This window comes from Aotus nancymaae, unplaced genomic scaffold (assembly GCF_030222135.1).
Source record: "Aotus nancymaae isolate 86718 unplaced genomic scaffold, 86718_ANA_hifiasm-v0.15.2.pri h1tg000046l, whole genome shotgun sequence".
NCBI lineage: Eukaryota > Metazoa > Chordata > Mammalia > Primates > Aotidae > Aotus > Aotus nancymaae.
The window spans coordinates 22,235,893-22,257,666 of NW_026988460.1; the positions used below are offsets into that span (position 1 = coordinate 22,235,893).

General features: G+C 50.3%; 1 long non-coding RNA gene across 1 annotated transcript; it reads right to left on the bottom strand.

Moving 5' to 3' along the window:
• Positions 1–5,095: 5,095 nt before the first annotated feature.
• Positions 5,096–6,025, bottom strand: LOC135268902 (uncharacterized). Its single transcript, XR_010337252.1, has 3 exons — positions 5,935–6,025; positions 5,285–5,392; positions 5,096–5,203 (listed from the first exon to the last, which is right to left on the bottom strand). It is a non-coding gene; the product is annotated as an uncharacterized LOC135268902 (long non-coding RNA).
• Between the last annotated feature and the right edge of the window lie 15,749 nt (positions 6,026–21,774).

Sequence of the window (21,774 nt, forward strand, 5' to 3'; positions counted from 1 at the left end):
ACAGCCAATTAAACATTCTAGGCCAGAGAAGAATGGAGGCGGGCAAGCACTCATGAACTCATTAAGCCTCTGAGGGCTGTGGCCCATCAACCTGGAAGCCAAGCCGTCTCTGAGCCTCAATCAGCACTCACTGTGCAAGTGATTGAGAGCAATTACACAGCAGTGGTTATGGGGCCTTCTGATTGCTATGTGAGTGCACTGGCTCCTGAGGGTATTAAACCATCAGCTATTAATGCAGGTGGCTCTCAGCAGGCCACCTGGATGGGCTATCTGCAGGGCAAGGGCAAGGCCAGCCTGTGGGCCTGGGTGGGCTGGCAGCACTTTCCACCCAGAGCAGATCCAGAGGTGACTTCGGACTTCCCATCTGGGACCCAGAGCAGCCACAGCTCGAGAACACACACAGGCTCTGAGCAGAAATAAAAAATAACCGGCCAGGCTAAAACCCAATACGGTGACTATAGATGGTGCAGTGCCCTGAGGAAAACAGTGGCAGCCTGGGAGGGAGCCCACCTGGCTGGGCAGGCAGGGGAGGCCTGGGGAGGGATGGAGGAATCGAGGCCTGAGAAACAAGGAGCCAGCTGAGGTGACGTCGGGAAGAGGATTCCCTGTGTCTGGAGGAATGGAAGAAGCTGGGTGAGCTCTATGCAGGGAGGTGCAGGAGGTGCTGGGCCTTGGGGAGTGAGGAGGGTGAGCTCTGATTGGCATCTGGCAGCTGTGGGATGAGGCCAGAGGAGGCTGGAGACTGAGAGGCTCCTGCAGGTGTCCCCAGAGCCCGTGGCCACGGCGTCCCTTTGGAGTCTTCCTGGAGAGCTGTCAGCCCTGATGGTGGGGATTTGAGGGTAGATGTGTTCTTTCTGAGGTCAACCATCATGGAGTTGTCGGTGGAAGTGACTTGGGTCATGTCCAGGCTGAGCATCTAGTCCTGGAGCAGACCCTCCAGGCAGCCTGCACTGGGCATGTGGGCAGCTGCACCATAGTCCTTTAGGGAATAGGACACAGATGCTGGAGAGTGGTTTCTGCAGCTTACAAGACTGCCAGGCTGCAAGTCAGTATGAGGACCAGCCCTATTGTAGGGAGGGGAACCTGGGAGCAGAGAGGTGAAGTCACCACCCTCAAGGACACACAGTTACCCATGGCGGGGCCAGGATTCAAACTCAGACTCTCTGCTGCATGCTGCAGTGCTTCTCTGTGGCTAGAGACTCCTGGAAGACAAACCAGGGCCTGATGCCCAGAAGCTTGACACAGAGCAGAGGGGCGTGAGTGGCTGGCAGTCAGTGATGCCCTGGGGCCTTGGGCACTTCAAGGAAAGCATGATCTCAGGAGCATTTCTCCTGTAGCTGCCTTGTAGATACTGGCAGCTCCTTGAGTCTGCCCCTGAGGCTGGGAGACTCACACCCTCTCCCCAGCATGGGGTCTGTTTGAGAGATGGGCATTCCAGCCATCATTGCTGCATCAGGCTAAAACTACCCTGAGAATCATCTGAGCACATGTTCCCTGCTGGGTGCCCCCCTGCATTAGAAATGACAGAAACTTAAGCTGGCTGGAGCAAGAAAAGGAACTGGGAGGCTCATGAAATTGACAAGTCCAAGGATGTATCTACCTTAGGCATGGCTGGATCCAGGGGCTCCTGGAGGTCATGAGGAGTCTGTCCTCCTTCTCTGTCCTCTGTATGGGCTTCATTCTCAGGTCAACTCTTCCCAAGTGGGGGACAGCGATGGCCACCAGCAGCTCTAGGCCTACCAGCTGAGCAGTCCCAGAGAAAACAGGATGCCCTTGGTCAGCGCTCATGTCTACGTAGGGATTTCATTGACCAATGTTTGGGGCAATGTCTTGATTTACTATTTGAACCAGTCATTTTGGCCTGAAGAATGAGGTGTTCTGATTGGTAGATCCAGGCCACATGCCAGGGGAGGGGTCAGTCCATTTGAACAGCAGGGTTTTGCAGGTTGTGGAGAAGTGTGCAGGTAGAGAGGAGGGTGTCCCCACTTCTGGTGGGAAAGGAAAATCGTACAGTTGCTGTGGACAAGGTATGGTGGCTCCTGAAAAAGCTAAGCATAGAATCACCATGTGACCCAGCAACCCTGCTTCTGGGTAAACTCTGAGCTGTGCACTTAAAAATGCTTAAGATGGTATGTTTTATGCTATGTGTGTTTTCCCAAGTTTACAATTAATAATATAGTTTTTTAAAAAGAGTTTGAGCTTCACTGTGTGGTGCGAGTGCCACAGGCTGTCCTCAAGCAAGAGACATGCACCATCACCTCCAGCAATGCTGGCATCCCAGCCTCCATGCAGTCCTGGCCTCTCCTCACTCACCACCCTCAGGATGCTGGCATCTCTGGCTGCTGCTCACTATATCCAGGGCAGAGCCTCTCTCCCTGCCATGCCCCATCGTGGGCTCCCCATCTTGGCAAAGCCACCTCAGGGTGGAACTCTCCCAACCCTGAAGAAGCACCCTGAAACCTCTGCCCCTTGTTGGTACATTCCAGAGGTACGGGGGCTTGGGGGATATGAAGCTAGGGAAGCCCCTGCTTCGATTCCCCACTGCCCTTGTCCTGGATCCAACACTAAATAAAAAGAAACAAGTGGAGTGTTTGGGGCTTGGCTCCATTACTGTTGGAGGGTCAAGAGTGAATGGGGCAAGGCCCTGTACCCCAGGGTCCACAACAAGAGCTGGAGGCCATCAGCAGCTCGTCCAAGCTGCAAGGCCCAGAATCCCCCACCTAGGGACAGATATGGGGCTTCCTATTGAGGGATTCCTCCAGCATCTCGGATCCAGGGGTGGGGAGCATGAGGCTTCACTTCACAGATGAAGAAACTGAGTCTGAAAGAGGAGACATGGCTTGCCTAAGATCACATGGCAGTGAGCAGAGGGCGGGGTCACACTGCCTGAACTGCCGACCACTGGGAGCCCCCCAACCCTGGAGAATAAGCTGGGCTGGCAAAATGACACCTGGCGGGCATAGGAACGTTAATGCCATGAGACGGGAAAGAGTGGACCTTGCCTAAACCTCAGCCCTTCTGCAGAGGGAGTGAGTCTATCCCTTCCTCAGCAAGGGGCCAAGGTCACCTAAAAAGGAAATATCCACAAGCCACACCCACCTGAAGAAAAGTGTGGCACTGCCTAGTTGTGGGTTGAACTGTGGAAAAGTCTTTTCCTACATAACAGTGGCTCACGCCTGTTACCCCAGCACTTTGGGGGCCAAGGCAGGAGGATCACTTGAGCCCACAAGTTGGAGACCAGTCTGGGCAACATGGTCAAATTGTTCCTACAGAAACTTAGCCGGGAGTGGTGACATACACCTGTAATTCCAGCTACTTGGGAGGCTGAGGCAGAACTGCTAGAACCCGGTGGGGTGGAGATTGCAGTGAGCTGAGATCTCGTCACTTTACTCCAGCCTGAGCGACAAAGTGAGACTCAAAAAAATAATAATAATAATTAGCTGGGTGTGGTGGCACGTGCCTGTAATCATAGCAGGAGAACTGCTTGAACCCAGGAGGCAGAGGTTGCAGTAACTGGAGATCATATCACTGCACTCCAGCCTTGGTAACAGAGACAAAAGAGACCCCGTCTCTCTCTCTCTCTCTCTCTCTCTCTCTCTCTCTCTCTCTCTCTCTCTCTCACACACACACACACACACACACACACACACACACACAAACACACACAGATAAGGAGGCTGAGGTGGGAGAGTTGCTTGAGGCCAGGAGTTGGAGACTAGTCTGCCTGGGCAACATACTGAGACCCCTCTTTAAAAAATAAAAGAGTAAGAAGGCTGGGCACAGTGGCTCATGCCTGTAATCCCAGCATGTTGGGTGAGAGGCTAGGAGTTCAAGACCAGCCTAGGCAACATCGCAAGACCCCATCTCAATTTTTTTTTTTTTTGAGATGAGGTGTCACTCTGTCACTCAGGCTGGAGTGCAGTGGCAAGATCTTGGCTCATTACAACATCTGCCTCCTAAGCTGATGATCCTCCCACCTCAGCCTCCCAAGTAGCTGGGACTACAGGTGCGTGCCACCACACATGGCTCATTTTTTTTTTTTTTTTTTTTTTTGCATATTTTGTAGAGACAGAGTTTTGCCATTTTACCCAGGCTGGTCTTAAAATCCTGGGTTCACGTGACCCGCCCACCTCAGCCTCCCAAAGTGCTGGGATTACAGGCATGACCCACTAAGCCCAGCCCCTATCTCTACACTTTTTTTTTTTTGAGACAGAATTTCACTCTTGTTGCCCAGGCTGGAGTGCAATGGTGCAATCTCAGCTCTCCACAAACTCCACCTCCTGGGTTCAATCAATCCTCCTGTCTCAGCCTCCTGAGTAGCTGGGATTACAGGTGTGTGCCACCATGTGCAGCTAATTTTTGTATTTTCAGTAAAGACAGGGTTTCTCCAGGTTGGTCAGGCTGGTCTCAAACTCCTGACCTCAGGTGATCTGCCTGCCTTAGCCTCCCAAAGTGCTGGGATTACAGGCGTGAGCCACCATGCCTGGCCTTTTTTTTTTTTTTTCCCTTGACATAGAGTCTCACTCTGTTGCCCAGTCTGGAGTGCTATGGCATGATCTTGGCTCACTGCAACCTCCACCTCCCAGGTTCAAGCGATTCTCCTGCCTCAGCCTCCTAAGGAGCTGAGACTACAGGGGCCTGCCACCATGCCCAGCTAGTTTTTGTAGCTTTTAGTAGAGATGGGGTTTCACCATCTTGGCCAGGTTAGTCTTGAACTCCTGACATTGTAATTCACCCACTTAGGCTGAGGTGACAGACTTACCTGTCAGCAGCTGCAGCTGGACCAGGGCACAGCCAGAGCCTGTGGCCAACACAGGAAAGTGGCTGAGAGTCTTCTTGACACCTTCCACGATGTCCTTTCAGGATGGGGCCTTCACCGTAACTGACTGTGGTGTCAGCCAAGAGGAAACAAGCATTACAGGGGCCTGGCAGCTATACCCAGACCCTCCCTGCTCCCAACAGCAGAACTCTGGGCAGGGCCACAGTATAGGCAGTGGTCACTTGCCTGTTTTAGGGGACAGGAGAGCCAGCCATCCCAAATCCATACCGCTGACTCCTCTCCATAGGGGTACTATATCTAGAAGCATCCCTCCTCTTCCCTGCCCAGACCCGGACTCACAAGATTGACCCCATCAATGTGTTCCAGTTTCAGGGCGGTCTGGATCTTCCCTCAGAAGTAGCTGGGATCCCATTAGTGACAGCACTGAGAAAGGGGCAGGAGGAGATCACATCATGGCTTGCTGGGACCTCCCCACCACCCTAGGAACCTCCCAGCACCTCTCACCAGTAGGTGGCTGTGGGCCTCTGGGCTCTCCGTGCATGAATGAAGAACTTCTGGAGGCGACTAGTCATCTGGGGACAGCTGGAGAGGAGTACAAGCCCAGAGGTCTCCCTGGAGTAAGCAGACAAATCATACAAGTTAAAGTCCCTTAGACTCACCCACTAAAAAGGAGGCTCTTAGGAAGCAACACTGACCTGCTTCAGGCCAAACACTAACACCAGGACTATCACCTAGACCACCTCCTAAGAAACAAGTAAGATTTCCCTTGTTTGATATGATAACAAGACTATGTAGCTTAATGTGGTTCTCATTTTGCCCCAGCCCTCAGGGAGCTCAGAGCCAATATCATAACGATTTCCACCATGTGCCAGAACTCTTCTAGAAATTCTGCATATATTAGCTGCATGGACCTCACCTAACAGTAGAGGAAAGCAAAATCCAAGACACAGCTTTTAGGAAGGTCTAGAAAGTGCCTAATCTGGCCAGGCACAGTAGTGGCTCAGACCTGTAATCCCAGCACTTTGGGAGGTCGAGGCTGGTGGATTGCTTGAGCTCAGGAGGTTGAGACTATCCTGGCAACATGGCAAACCCCCATCATGTTGCCACCATAGCCAGCTAAAAAATAGAAATTAGCTGGCTGTGGTGGCACCCACCTGTAATCCCAGCTACTCAGGAGGCCGAGGTGGGAGGATGGCTTCGGCCTGGGAGGCAGAGGTTGCAGTGAGCTGAGATGGCAGTATTGCACTCCAGCCTGGGTTACAGAGTGACACCCTGGAAAGAAAAGAAAAGAAAGAAAAGGGAAGGGAAGGGAAGGGAGGGGAAGGGAGAGGAGGGGAGGGGAGGATGTGTTTGGTGATGGTTCCCAACTCTGTGAACGTTCTAAAATGTAAAAAACCCTGAACTGTATGCTTTAGGTGTGTGAATTGCATGATATGTGAATGACCTCGACACAGATGTGATTAAAAACAACAGAAATCAGCTAGAGGTGCATGGTGGCTGCCCTTAGACTTGGCCAGTGTGCTCGTTTGCCACAGTCTCCACCTCCCCCTGTTACTCCCCGACACTGCACCTTGGGGCCAGGTCTGTTTAGCACAGCATTTCCAACTGTGTTCCTCACACCCTGCTGCTTCCCCTCACCGACTTTACACCTATCCTGCCCTAGAGGAAGTTAATTTAGTGACAGTCTATGTGAAGACAGTCAGTAGGTGCAAAAAGCCAAAGAAAGGCGCCCCGGCTGTGTTTCTGAAAGGAGACTCTGGGACATGGTCACTGCAAAGGTGAACTCCGACTTTGGCCTTTCCTGAAGCCAGGAAGTTGTTTCCTGCTGCTGCGAGCCTGCGAGGGCTACCTCCATGAACCATGCAAAGCCAAGAGCAAACCCGAGTATCAGGATGGCAGGAGACCCATGGTCAGGGCACCTCTAGCCCATCCACAGCGCTGCACCATCTGAGTCCCCACCACACACCAAGCCCCGAATCAACCCAGGCCTCGCTGGGTCCAGGGAAAGTCTCCGAAGCTGGCCTGATTGCAACACTCCTCAATCACGCGGAACCACCCCTTTTAACAGAGGAAAGCAGGTCTTGGGCTCACAGCAGCTCAAAGGCTACAGCACAGCAGTGGTTTAATGACATGCTGGGGTGGGTGTCACTGCCATTGTTGTATCAAACCAATGAGCTTTGGGCTGCCTTGGGTTGATGACTTAGAGAGGGTTTATTACACTTTCATTAGTAAGAGCTCCCTTCTAAAGTAAGTTCTGTATTTGTGATTGCACCATAACCCATTGTGCAGATATGCAGACGTGTCTGATAGTGTTTGTTTTTTACTCTTTTCATTCTATTCTTCCCTATATTTTTGAAAGAACAAAAACATTTTGACCATCTAAACACTCTGATTAGAAAAGAATGGCAAAAGTACAAATGACGACATAAAAATAATCAGCCAGCCTCCCTATCAACATGGGGAAATAGAAAAAGTGAGAATAGAGTAAGGTAGTAGAAAACAGAACACTAAATTCTTCCATGCCAAGAGCACAGATAAGTCAACACTTGCAAGAATAGAGAGAGGGTCAAGAAATTAACCAGGGGAAACAGAGAAAGGTGCAACCTCTTTAGAAGCAATTTTCTTTATTGTTGTTAGAGTGCTGCTTACGTAATAACATTTTAATTTTAATGAAAAGATAAGACAGACAGGAAACCATTAGGGAACAGTGTGGGTAGTTTGTGGACATGGAATGAAAATCATAAATGTAGCCTGGGTGTGGAGGGTCACACTGGTAATGTCAGCACTTTGAGAGGCCAGGGCCAGTGGATCCCTTGAGCCCAGGAATTCGGGACCAGCCTGGACAACATGGCGAGACCCCGTTTCTACAAAAAATACAAAAATTAGCTGAGTGTGGTGGTGTGCGCAGCTGGGTGGTGGTAGTCACAGCTACTCCAGAGGCTGAGTTGGGAGGATCACTTAAGTTCAGGAGGTCAAGGCTGCAGTAAGCTAAGATTCTGCCACTGCACTCCAGCCCAGGCAACAGAGTGAGACCCTGTCTCAAAAATAAAAAAAATCACAAAGGTAGCATGAAAATGACTAAAGTCGCAGAATAAATCAGAGACTCTAACAGCTTTGCTAGTTATAGCTGATGAGATTAAGTGACAGCTTTTAAAATACCAATCTATGAACATCACGATGGCCCAGATGAAGAATGAAAATCACCCTGGGGAACCAATGACCCAAACTTACCATGGTGATGGCCCTGGTTTCCTGGTAGGCCATCTTGATGTCGTCGCAGCACTGGTATTGAGGAAGAAGTCACCCGAGTCTTTCCTGAGATGGAGCTCCACCTGCAGGAGGCAGATTTAGGGAGAGCTGGGCTGTGTGTTGGAGGGGGAGGGGGTCCCCCGGTGGTCTTACCCAGGCAGCCGGCAGGGCAAGGGCTATATCTGGAAGCCAAGATGGTCATAGATGGTCACCTCTTCCAGGCTCACCCTCATGTCCTCTACCAGCACGAGCTCTGTGGCGGCCAATGAAGGCACTGGAGGGTCACACTGAAGGGCAAGAACATCAGATGCATGAGGCCATGGGACACCCATGGGCCAATACCAGGTCATCCTGCAGGCCACCCTTCAAGAAGAGCAGGCCCAGAAGACCCAGGGCCTGGCCTTGCTCCCAGCCACAAGCCCTGATAAACCCCTAGTGCTCCTGAGCCCAGTGGGATGGCCAAGGCCTCTTTGAGGCTTCCCATCAGACCCCTAAGGTGGAGTGAGTTGCTGGCTCCTTCACTCCAGACCCAGAAGTGAGTTGGCAGCAGTCCCGCTTAGATGCCTCCCCACCCTACCAGGCCCCAGTGGTGGGTGACTCACACACACCCTGCCCTTCAAGACCTCACAGCAAAGGGACAGCTTCAGAGCATGTGGCAGACATGACTCCGGGCAGGGACAGGAAGGCTGCTGCTGGCCAGGAGAGGCAGTGGGGATGGGTCCCCTGGAAGAGTGGCCAAGCCTAGCTCACAAGAGAACAGGGACAGCCTTCATCCCCTAGGGCGGCACATGACCCACAGAGCTCTGCTTCCTGCCTCATGTCACACAAGGGAGCCACCCAGATCTGAGGCCCCTGGGGAGTCCCGTGTTTGAGCACCTCCTCGGGGCCACAGTTGTGCCAGGCACTCAGGGTGCAGCAGCTGCCCACAGGGAGAGGTGACTCCAATGCATGGATGGAAGAGCAGGAGCAGGCCAAGAGCGGTGGCTCCCACCTGGAATCCCAGCACTTTGGGAATCCAAGGTGGGATGATCACTTGAGCCCAGGGGTTCAAGACCAGCCTGGCCAACATGGCAAAACCCCATCTCCATTAAAAATACTAAAAATGAGCTGAGCGTGGTGGTGCACACTTGTAATCCCACATACTCAGGAAGCTGAGTTAGGAGAATCGCCTGAACCAAGGCAGTGGAGGTTGCAGTGAGCTGAGATCACACCATTGTACTCCAGCGTGGGTGACAGAGTGAGACTCTGTCTCAAAAAAAAAAAAAAGTAGAAAAAGTGCAGAATCGTGGGGGGAACATGTCAGGGTGTTCAGGCAGAAGGCCATGATGCCCCCCATTCCCCACCAAGGGATTCCTGGTGCCAGTGAGGGCTGAGCCAACAGGGACAGGCACAGGTGTGCCCCTTCAGGGGCCATCTCCCTCCAGACCAGCCTCCCCAGTGCTGCCCTCGTGGGCCTCAGTCTCTTCCAAAGCTTGCTCCCCAGGAGGCAATAGAAGCACCTCATCCTGGCATTTAGGAACCCTGAGAATCCAGCCCCACTTTCTCCTTCCCACCTGTGCCTGCTGCCTCCACCTAAATGTAGAAAGACCTACATTTCCTGGTGGCCATGCCCTCTGTGGGGTGGCTATCATCCATGCAGGGCTAATCCTGGGGAGCCCTTCCCTTCCCCACCTCCAGTGCACCTACGGGGCCCCTACTATTAATAGCAGCACCTCTGCCTGGGGTCCCCGAGAGGCTGGGGTGGGAGAGAGGCAGTCCAGTAGGCAGAAATCCATGTCCCCAGATGGTGGCAAGTGTGTGTGAGGTGTGAGTATGTGCGTGTGTGCGTGTGTGTGTAGGAGGGGGTAGAGGTTTCTGCACCATGGCAGAAGGAAAGCAGAAGCAGTCCTGGGATCCAGGGCAGAAGAGGTTCCTCTGTGTCCAGAGCTCAGGGATGCTCCCCAGAGTGCCAGATATCTCAGCTGGGACTGAAGGGACAGGAGGGCACCCAGTGCAGGAGAGTAAGTGGGGGACTCCTGGCAGTGGGGACTGTGTGTAGGAAACATGATGGCTTGACCCACACGGGCATGGGCACACTGGGTGGTCTGTAAGGCAGGGCCGTGGGGAGAACAGGCTGCCCAGGCGAGCCCTGGTGGACAAGGAGGAGGGCTTCTCCTTGAAGGTCTCAGGGCCAGCAGGTGGGTGGTGGAGGCCAGAGGTGGCTTTTCCTTGGATCCCTCTGGGAGCCTGAAAGGAGGGGCATGGGTGGGGGAGGCTGGAGGCAGTGAGGCTGGCGAGGACACACAGTTGAGTTGAGCCCACTCCCAGGTCAGGAGCAGACTCAGGGTCTCAGGGCTGTGGCCCAGCGAGGGGCTCAGAACTATTCCACAGCCCCGGCCCTGGAATACAGGCTCAGCCTCTGTCCTGGGACTCGAGCGCTCCCAACCTGGCCCCAGTCACTTGTTCAGACTAGCGCATCCCTCCAGAGAGCCACCCTCTGTCATCCTGGGCCTTTGCAGAGGCTACCCTCCTGCCCTTGTCTCTACTCACTTAGGCGACCCCTCCTCACACCGCAGGGCTCAGCACACTGGCCTCCAGAAAGCCTCGCTTCCTCCCTCACCAGTGCTGACCTGCGGCCCAGGCCACTCTTCTCTGGCCCCCGCTACACCTGGTGCTCCTCATGCTGAAGGAGCTTCATGGCTGGGGGGCCTTCCTGACGAGGCTATGGGCTTGTGGAGGGTAGGGTATGTCTGTTTCCTCTGTGTCCATTACATAATCTCAACCACATGAGGAAGGAAAAACCCTACAAGGAAAGGAAAATATTCTCTCCCTTCTCAATGGTTGAGACCAACAGTTTAGCGATGAAAGAAAAGGAATTGAGCCAGGTGCGGTGGCTCATGTCTGTAATCCCAGCACTTTGGGAGGCCGAGGCGGGTGGATCACAAGGTCAAGAGATTGAGACCATCCTGGTCAACATGGTGAAACCCCGTCTCTACTAAAAATACAAAAAATTAGCTGGGCATGGTAGCGTGTGCCTGTAATCCCAGCTACTCAGGAGGCTGAGGCAGGAGAATTGCCTGAACCCAGGAGGCGGAGGTTGCGGTGAACCGAGATCGCGCCATTGCACTCCAGCCTGGGTAACAAGAGTGAAACTCAGTCTCAAAAAAAAAAAAAAAAAGAAAGAAAGAAAAGAAAAGGAATTGAATATTTTGCATATAGACATTAGGAGATCTTCAAAATCCAAAAGCTATTTCAGATTTTGAAATTACAAATGATTGAAAACCACCATGGCACATGTAAACCTATGTAACAAACCTGCACAATCTACACATGTACCCCAGAACTTAACAGTATAATAAAAAAAAATTATAGAAAAAGAAACTACAAATGAAAATGCTGTTGAAGTGTACCAGTTTAAATAGCAAGGAAACTAAGTATCAATCTCTATAACCCATCTAGACAAAAGCACTTTTCTTTTTAAAAGAGGAAGATGTTTTGGGGACCAAAAGTGAGAAAAACCTCTGTGAATGATCCCCAGCCATGACTGGCTCATGCTCAGAACTCTGAATGATCCCCAGCCGTGATTGGCCCCTGCTTTGCTCTGATGTCATGAAAAGCCTTTGTGATGGAATCACAGACAGGGCCTATATAAGGCCCTGGCTGGGTCATGGTTTTTGGTCTGATATATCCCTGGAAGCTTCTATGGTGACCTGTGGACTAAGACCAGTTTAGCGATTGCGAGTTGTGTGTGGGGTGTGTGTGTGTGTGTGTGTGTGCGCGCGCACACGCGCGTGTTGTATCTGTGTTTCTGTGTGGGGGTGTTGGGTGTGGGGGGTGTTTGGGGTGGGGGTGGGTTTCTGTGTGAGGGGTGTTGGTGTGTTTTTCTAGTTAGCATTGTTAGCGTAGTTAGTATAGTCAGTAGTGTTGCTTAGTATTGTTGCTTAGTATTTTATTGTATTGTTAGCATAGTCAGTATAGTTAGAGTAGTCGTATAGTTAGTGTAGAGAGATCCCAGGCACCATGGGGCAGGGATTGGCCTGTGCCCCACCTGACCAGGGGTTACCAAATTATGAAATGCTGGGCGTCATTGGCCGTGGTGCCTTCGGTCAGGTCAAGCTGGCCCAGCACTTGCTGACTGGGACGCAGGTGGCCGTGAAAATCATCCGGAAAACTGGCTCCTGCATCATGATTAGCCAGAGAGAGATGAGAATTTTGAAGTGTGTGCACCACCCCAATATAATACAGTTATATGAAGTTATCGACACCACAGATGTGTGCCATTTCATAATGGAGTACGCGTCAGGAGGAAATCTGCACAAGTGGCTGTCCCGCAAGCTCGTCACAGAGAAGGAGGCCAGGGCTATGTTCCAGCAGATGCTGTCGGCGATGCAGTACTGCCATAGAAAACGCATAGCACATAGAGACCTGAAGCCGGCAAACATCCTGTTGGACGGTGAAGGAAATGTAAAAATTGCAGACTTTGGCTCAGCAATAACTTACGATGAGGGGCAGAAGCTGACAACATGTTGTGGCACCTCCTTCTACATGGCCCCAGAAGTCATCCTGGGCCACGGCTACCAATGCCCCGCCATGGATGTTTGGAGCCTAGGCGTCACTTTGTACCAGATGGTGTCCAAGTCTCTGCCCTTCCTCTCAGTGAGTCCTATGGGCCTCCAAGAAAAAATTAAATCTGGAAAGTACACGTGCCCATCCTCCTTTTCAGAAGGCCTTAAAAGCCTAATGAAAAAGCTGCTGACACCAGACCCCAGGGAGCGGCCCACAGTCGAGGAAATAATGGGGGACCCGTGGGTAAATGACGGCCAGGAGTTGCCTCTGACAACTTATGAAGAGCAAATCCCGAACCACCCGAACCCTGAAATGATCCAGCTCTTGGTGGCCATGGGATTTCAGGCTGAGAGCGTCTCCAAGGCAATTGAAGAAAACTTATTCAATTATCCCATGGCCACCTACCTTATTTTAGATAGGAAAAAAAAGCAATCCACTAACACACTACAGTCCTGGGGATCGCACCTGTTCTCCATCCACTCAAGTTTCCAGTTCACCTGCCGGCCTGAAGAGGAAGGCAGAGAGTTTTAATCCAGACCCCCAGTATGCCCCCGTGGCCTCCCCGACCATCGAGCGCTCCATCAGCAATTGTGGAGATTTAGAAACCTTGGCTCAGCAAGGCCTCCAGCATGACCCTGTGGCTGCCTCCATTTGGAGCTCCAACGGCAGTGGTGGGGATTTAGAAACCTTGTCTCACCAAGCCCTCCAAGCCCTCCAGCCTGACCGCGTGGCCTCCTCCATCGGGAGCTCCATCGGCAGTGGTGGGGATTTAGAAACCTCATCTCACCAAGTCCTCCAGCGTGACAGCGTGGCCTCCTCCATCGGGAGCTCCATCGGCAGTGGTGAGGATTTAGAAACCTTGGCTCAGCAAGCCCTCCAGCGTGACCTAGTGGCTGCAGCCTCCATCAAGTGCTCCAAGGGCAGTGAAGATTCAGAAACTTTGGCTCAACAAGCCCTCCAGCATGACCTCATGGCCGCCTCCTCCACCCAGAGCACCACCCAGAGAACCCTGGCTCAACAATCATCACAGGAAGCCAGTGTCCTCCAAGCTAGGCAGCCCGAGGCTGTGTTGGCCCAGCCAACAAGAAGGCGGGGCTGCCGCAGGGCTGCCAGAAGATGCATTTCAATACTAATGAGATGCTGCTGCCTATGCCCACCCAAGAGAAGAAGCTGCTCAACATAGTTGGGCGGCTGATAAAATCAGGTAGGTGGGGCGGTGAAGCCGCACTTCTTGCATTTTACTATATTTACGCTGTCTTTATTAGTATTGTTTTAATTGGCAAATCATGCTTGTACATTCATGGGGTGCAGTGTGAGGATTAGAGAGATTTGTGCACCATGAAATGAGGAAATCCCACTACTCAGCATCTCCACCACCTCAGAGAGACTAATTCCATGTGATGCCCCAGAAGTGATGATCTGAACAAGTTGACCCCACTCAAGTAGCCAGTAGATGGATGGTGACCCGGGGCCAGAGAGTGGCAGAGGGAGGGAATGGGGGGTGTCGGTCAAAGGACCAAAGTCTAGACAGGAGGAAGAGGTTTTGGCTCTCGTGCACAGCAGGGTGACCAGAGTCAATAAGAACGTATTGCATTTTGCAAAACATGTCCATGTCAAATGTCTCTGCATTTAGATTGCAGAGGACGAAGGCCCTGAGGTCCAGGAACATTGAAACCTGACAGTGGATGCCATCTTTCTCCTTTGCTCAATCTTGGGATGCTAATCTGCTGAGCCAGTGGCCACCTTAATAAAATCCTCCTGTTTCGCCCATTGGTCTCTCTGGTCTCCTGAATATTCTGAAACACACCAGGTGTGAGTACTGAATCTCCCTCTAAATGCCAGTTTGGAACCCCAGAAAGAAGGTCTCTGTGGGCCCCGCTTGAGCTCCCCAAGAGCCCCTCTGAATCTGTCCTTCTGCTAAGCTGCTGTGTCCCCCCTGGAAGTGCCACCACCAATACCATCGCCTGAAGTGGAAAAGTCTGGCTTCCTCTTAATAGGTGTTGGCCAACTAAGGAGCAGAGTCTGATTTGAGGTTGCCACGGAAACCCATGGGGCAGCTGCGAGCTGTGGGCTCTTGGGCCATTTGGATTATACTCCGAGTCTGATTCCCAGTCCAGTGCTCCCACACCCAGCAGCTCCCATTCATCTGTCCTTTCTCTACAAAAAAAAATGTAAAAATTAACTGGCTGTGGTGGTGCACACCTGTAAACCCAGCTACTCAGGAGGCTGAGGTGGGAGGATGACTTCAGCCTGGGAGGCAGAGGTTGCAGTGAGCTGAGATGGCACCACTGGACTCCAGCCTGAGTTACAGAGTGACATCCTGGAAAGAAAGGGAAGGGAAGGGAAGAAGGAAATGGGAGGGGAGGGGAGGGAAGGGAGAAAGGAGAAAGGGAAAAAAAGGGAAAGGAAAGGAGAAAGGAAAAAGGAAAGGAACGGAGAGAAAAAAAGAAAAGGAAAGGAAGAAGAGAGAAAAAGAAAAGAAAAGAAAGGAAATAAAGGAAATGGAAAGTAAAGAAAAGGAAAGAGAAAAAGTAAAGGGAAGGGAAGGGAAGAGAAGGGAGGGGGAAAAGAAGCTGATCTAAGTTTTTCTTTTTTCATTCTTCCTTTCTGTCTCTCTTTCTTCCCTCTTTCTTTCATCCTTTCTTTCTTAGAAAAAGAATCCAAGGAGCCCCACAAAGAGAGATTTCACAGAGAAAGTGGATTTTGTGTTCAATATGTTATAATTAAGCTAAGAGGCTACAATTAGGACTCTTAGTAATGAGAGGAAATCCATATGCCTGTTATGTCAAACGTGTAAGTAAGCCAATTACATATTCTAGCACAACAGATCTGTGCTAGAAAGTCAGACCAAATATGAGACCAAGTAACATGAGGCACGACTTTAAACATAGAACGGATGATAAATCTAAACACCCATTTTCACAGGAAGTGGTTTGACGCAGGGCTGGTATGGATTCATTGTGTCCAATCTTAGGTCTTGGATCCATAGCGGGGAGGTTGCATAATGATATTAGCCTAAATGCTAGTTATTTGTTTTACTTATTTTACTTTCCTGAATCAGCACAGAAAGCATGAAAAACTTAATTGTATTTATAGAAGATATAAAAATAAAACAATTTAAACAAGTGAGAGCTGACAGAATTTGGAGGATAGGTGGGCCAAGGCCATGGAAAGCTGCCAGTGGGGTCTCGGCCATACCACCCTGAATGCGCCCGATCTCGTCGGATAAGCTGTCAGTGGCTATGGGACTCATGAGTGGTACATGGATGTCATTTCCCCATGATGGCTCCCAAAACAGAGCTGAGAAGACAGGTACAGAGTTATAAAGGTGACCTCTAATGAAGTTCACACAGGAGGTGAGAAACGGTTACAATGAGTGCAGCCAGGGCGTGGTAAAAGTGAGCTAATTCCTCAACTTCCATGAAATTGTAAATCCAGAAGTAGGGGGCTTACTCATGTTTAGAGTTTTTGAGTAACTGCTAGAAAAATTAAAAGCAGAAGTGACTGAAAATATTTAGTGTGTTTCACAGAATGGGTACTTCACGTGGTGCTGGCTGAGTCCTCCTAGGGAGGTGGTGTTGGAGCAGAGGCCTGTAGGGAGCGTGGGCGTCAGCCCCCCGGTGGCACTCTGGGAACAGTGATGACTACGTTCCTCCCACAGCCAAGTGCAGGGTGATTTTGAGGTCAGCAAGGAGTGAAGTTGGTCCAGGAGGAGCCAGTGGAAGAGTGATAAGAAACAAGGTTAGGAGGGCAGCTGGGAGCCAGCCTTTGGGTTTTATTCTGCATGTGATGGAAAACAGTGGAAGCTGAGGGGGCTGGGGAGTCACACAAAGTGGCTGCTGATGGCAGAACAATGAGAAGACCGCTGGGTGCAATGGCTCAGGCCTGTAATTCAAGCACTCTCAGAGGCTGAGGCAGGCAGACTGCTTGAGCCCAGAAGTCCAAGATCAGCCTGGGCAACATGGCAAAACCCAGCATCTACTAAAAATACAAAAAATTAGCTGGGTGTGGTGGTGCACGCCTGTGGTCCTGGCTACTGGGAAGGCTGAGGCAGGAGAATCACATGATCCCCAGAGGTCAAGGCAGAAATGAGCTGAGATAGTGTCCCTGCACTCAAGCCTGAGTGACAGAGAAAAGAAAACAAAGAAGACCGGGTGCGGTGGCTCATGCCTGTAATCCTAGCACTTTGGGAGGCTGAGGCAGGTAGATTACCAGAGGTCAGGAGTTCAAAAACAGCCTGGCCAACATGGTGAAACCCCATCTCTACCAAAAATACAAAAAATTAGCTGGGCATGGTGGCACGTGCCTGTAATCCCAGCTACTTGGGAGGCTGACGCAGGAGAATCACTTGAACCTGTGGGGCAGAGGTTGCAGTGAACCAAGATTGCGTTATTTCACTCCAGCTTGAACAACAAGAATAAAACTCTGTCTCAAAAAAAAAAAAAAAAAAATGAAATAAAGAAAGAGAAAGGAAAAGACTAAGGTCTCTTTTCCTTTCAGTTTTTCTGAGTAACGGCGAGGACCACATGACTGCATTCCACACAAACTGGGGTGTGCACAGCCCTGTCCTACGCAGGGAGGGCACAAAGCAGCAGAGTATCTGCCACCCACCTGCCACCTTTCCAATGCTACTACAAGATTTGCAAGAAACGGTCATTTATCAGGAACCATCTTTGGTTACAGATACCCCAAGGCGCATTGGTCCGCCCTGCATGGGGCTGACCCTCAGGGTGGGCAGGGGGCACTAACTTGGGTTCTCTCCCATTCCTCAAGGCTCCTTCCTCACCTGGGGTGAATGGCTCCCAATCCCAGCACCCCAGGGGCCTTCCCGTTTCATTTTTGCTGACATCAGAATGATGTTTAGTCCGGGACCCAGGAATCCCTAGACCTGCCCTCAATCAGCTGTCCCAGCCCAAAAAGTCCAAAGGGGGAATGTAAGTACCCAAAGAACACTGACTAGTCCAAGCGCAGTGGCTCATGCCTGTAATCCCAACACTTCTGGAGGCCAAGGCAGGAGGATGGTTTGAGCTCAGGGGTTGAAGACCAGCCTGAGCAACATAGTGAGACCCTGTCTTTAGGGAAAAACAATTTAATTAGCTGGGTGCACCTTGTGGTCCCAGCTACTGGGGAGGCTGTGGGAGGATCACTTGAACCCGGAGGTTGAGACTGCAGTGAACTCTGCTCACGTTGAGCAGCCAGTCACTCTGAACTTGTGGCTCCAGAAACCCTCCTGGCCTCTAAGTGAGACAGGAAGATCCTCCTTCCTGGTCCACACTTGGGTCTCAGTGTTTGCCACACATGGTGCCTCCAAGGCCACTGACTGAGCTTCTTGTTCAAGTCTCCTGAGGACAAGGTATCGGGCCAGCCACCGTGTGGGAGGAAGAGTTCAGAGTTCATGCCCTTTCATCCCTTGTTCAGCACCACGAAGCCTCCACCCCTGGCCCAGTGGCCAGCAACCTTCTTGGTCTTGGAATATGGCATCCTGAGCAATACTTCCTCCCTCCTCAGTTGCTTTGTCTTGCTTAGGGAATCAAAGTTTGGGAACACTTAAGAAATTAGAATGTTGACATGTCCAACTGTGCTGACCAGGACCTAATTATCTGTAACGGGGTGTACACTTGTAGTCAACATATCCTGCTACTGAAACCTGCAGTGCACAGAAAGGAGTGGGGAGCCATGAGCAACTCCTTGATTGTCACATGTCAAGCATGAGCCATGTTAGTTTCTCAACACACCTGCAAGGTCCTTAGCAAAGGAAATGTCTGGTGGAAAAGGAGAGGTCAAAGACCCGCTTCCACCCCTTCCCATAGCACCAAAGAACAAGATTCCAGGAACTTCAGGTGTTAGTGGAAGGCTGAAGATGGGATCGGTTTGGGAAACCATATCTCTTAACTTGCCTGAGTGGCTACAGAAGCCAAGTAGAGAATCTGTAATTCTGAGCAACTGCTTGATCTTCATAAGCATCTCCCACCCAACTGTGCTCTTTCTATAGGAAAGATAGTCAGTGTCAAAGTCCCCAGACCCTGGGGGCTGCATGGAGACAGCCTCAGACTCAGTTATCACATCATTGCTAACTAACTAGAGGAATTAAGTATATAAGTCCAGCCGATCCTCATGGCTTAACTCAGGCCTTTCCTCACAAGAGCACAGTTGGCGTGTTGGGAGATAGTTCTTCACCCAAGAAATGTGGGAGCCCCTGAGCATTCCTGGCCCAGCCTGTTAAATACTATAGCAACCCTGGTCCCTAGGACCACAAAAATGACCTCATGAATTTCCAAACATCCCTCTGGGAGTAGCATGGCCCCTGACCTTGTTGAATTGAGTGCAGTGCTAGACTCTTCTTATGGGCAAAAGAAGCCTGTTTAAAAGACTATGGTGGACAAAGATGGAAGTGGTTTGAGATCCCATCCCTTTGGGTTTCATCCTGACTCCCACTGCCGAGACATTGTCCATTGGGTGTGATCAGTCACCTATCCATGGACCTTTATTAGTAGCAGTGATAGTAGTAATTACTTTTTATTGAAATATAGTATACATAAAAGCATACATGGCTAGGCACGGTGGCTCATGCCTGTAATCCTAGCACTTTGGGAGGCCAAGGTGGGTGGATCACCTGAGGTGAGGAGTTCAAGACCAGCCTGACCAACATGGTGAAATCCCATCTCTACTAAAAATGCAAAATTAGCTGGGCATGGTGGCACGTGCCTGTAATCCCAGCTACTCAGGAGGCTGAGGCAGGAGAATCACTTGAATCCGGGAGGTGGAGGTTGCAGTGAGCCAAGATCGCACCATTGCACTCCAGCCTGGGCAACAAGAAAGAAATTCCATCTCAAAAAAAAAAAGCATACACATGTCAAATGCACAGTTGGGTGAATTTTTATCAGTTGAACACACCTGTGTAACCAGCGTCCTCATGAAGAAAGAGAACATGACTAGCACCCTGAAGCCTCCTCATGCCCCATTCCAGGGCAGCCACTATCCTGATTTTTAACAACATAGATTGCTTTTGCCTGCTTTTGCACTGGCTTTTTTTTTCTTTTAACTCTAATTATGTTTGTGATAGCCATCCATGCTGTTGTGTATAGCTGTAGTTCATTCTTTCTCATTGCTGTATCATATTCCACAGTGTAAATATACACAAACATATGCATCTGCTATTGAGGTAGGTGCAGGCTGTCCTGTTTGGGGTGATGAAAAATAGGGCTGTTGTGGACATTCTAGTCACAGGCACTTGTTTTTGTTCGTTTGTTCAGTAAGAGTAATCACTTTCAGTCCCAGCTATTCAGGAGGCTGAGGCAGGAGGATCACTTGAGCCCAGGAGTTTGAGACCAGCTTGGGCAATGTAGCAAGACTCTGTCTCTAAAAAAAATTTTACATAGAGCATTTGCAACAATTAAGTCAGATCTCCAAGTATCATCTAAGCAGATAAGATGGGCAGTCAACAGGCCTCCCTCCCATCCTAGATGGAACCCAGTCTTCTTGTAGTTCTCTGTCCCTTCATTCATCAGAGCTAGACCTTGCTGTCTTGGGTTCATCTCTCCCAGGGATGAAATGGGCTGTGCCCCAGACCTGGGTCCTTTATGAGATGCTTGTATGAAGGACACCTGTTTTTTTCTAGAAGAGAGAGAGGGTGCTTTCTTGTTAAGGGCAGTACAATGTAGTTAAAGAGTCAGGGAACTGACAGCAAACAGACCTAGGGCACCTTCTGACTGTATGCATTTGAGCAAGTTCTTTCATTTCTCCAAGACTAGTTTTCTCCACAGTGAAATAGGAACAACAATTCCCACCCTGCTTGTTGTCAGGATTAGAGATAACAAAGGCACTCATTAAATAGTGGTATCACCTTTGGCTCCCACCCCGTCTCAGACTCTGTGCCAGACACTTACCCACGCTTCATCTCAACACTACATACATTTCACAACTTTTGCCCCCTTTAGCAACTGCATTATTATTTATTTAATAACTTTTGAAGTCAGCTCACAGCTGGGTGTGGTGGCTCACGCCTGTAATCCCAGCACTTTGGGAGGCCGAGGGGGTGGATCACCAGAGGTCAGGAGTTTCAGACCAGCCTGGCCAACATGTTGAAACCCCATCTCTACTAAAAATACAAAAAATTAGCTGGGTGTGGTGGTGGGTGCTTGTAATCCCAGCTACTTGGGAGGCTGAGGCAGGAGAATGGCTTGAACCAGGAGGCAGAGTTTGCAGTGAGCCAAGATCATGCCATTGCACTCCAGCCTGGGCTACAGAGCAAGATTCTGTCTCAAAATAAAAAATAAAGTCAGCTCACTTTTTAATGTAAGCCTCATCTGAGCAATAAAAGCTGTGAAATTACCAGTTTGATATGTTTTTTTTCTAATATACCTTAAATTTGATGCATAATCCTTAAAACAACAGTTTCTTTGTGAGATACTGAAAAAATCATAACTGTGCTTACCAACATTTCTATGCATACCATACTTCAGGGTGCTCCAGATTCCCCAGAGACATCCTAGCAAGAGAAGCACTACCCTCCCTCTTAGAGAGACTGAAATAGATTTCCCATCAACATCACGCATTCAGCTGAAACCTTTGAGAGGTCAGTTTGACATCTCTCCAGGACATTTTCCTTTTAAGCAGAATCTCAGATCCTGCATCCTCTTGTTACCCGTAACCAAGAAGAGCAAAACATCGTCAAAAGTGGTTCCTTGGAAAACAGACAGCTTCTGCAAAGTTGTTTTCCTTTTGAAAAGATTCCTTTTCCTCTTAGTCCCTTGTAAATCAAACCCAAAGTGCCAACATGAGGGGAAGCCATAAAGAGCTGTGCCTGGGGTTAGCAGGACAGTCTCAGCGCTGGCTTTGAAAGCCAACTGTGCTTCCAGCTGGAACCATATGAAGGCATATCTGCCATGTGGTTTGCTCTGTTGCCCAGGCTGGAGTGTAGTGACATGATCTCTGCTCACAGCAACCTCTGCCTCCCAGGTTCAAGTGATTATCCTTGATTTTTACTTGTCTACCCCTCTTCAGCTGCTCACTCCATTAGGATAGAGGTCTGCCTGTTTATTCACCTAGCACATGAGAGGTGCCCTACTGATGGTGAAGCTAATCCTTAAGCCATTTATTGAGTCATCTAGCGCATATGAAATATTGGAGAAGCTGCCTTTTGGAAACTGTGTGTGATGCTGTCACAGGATATTATGTCCCCAATCATACATAGCTGTTCA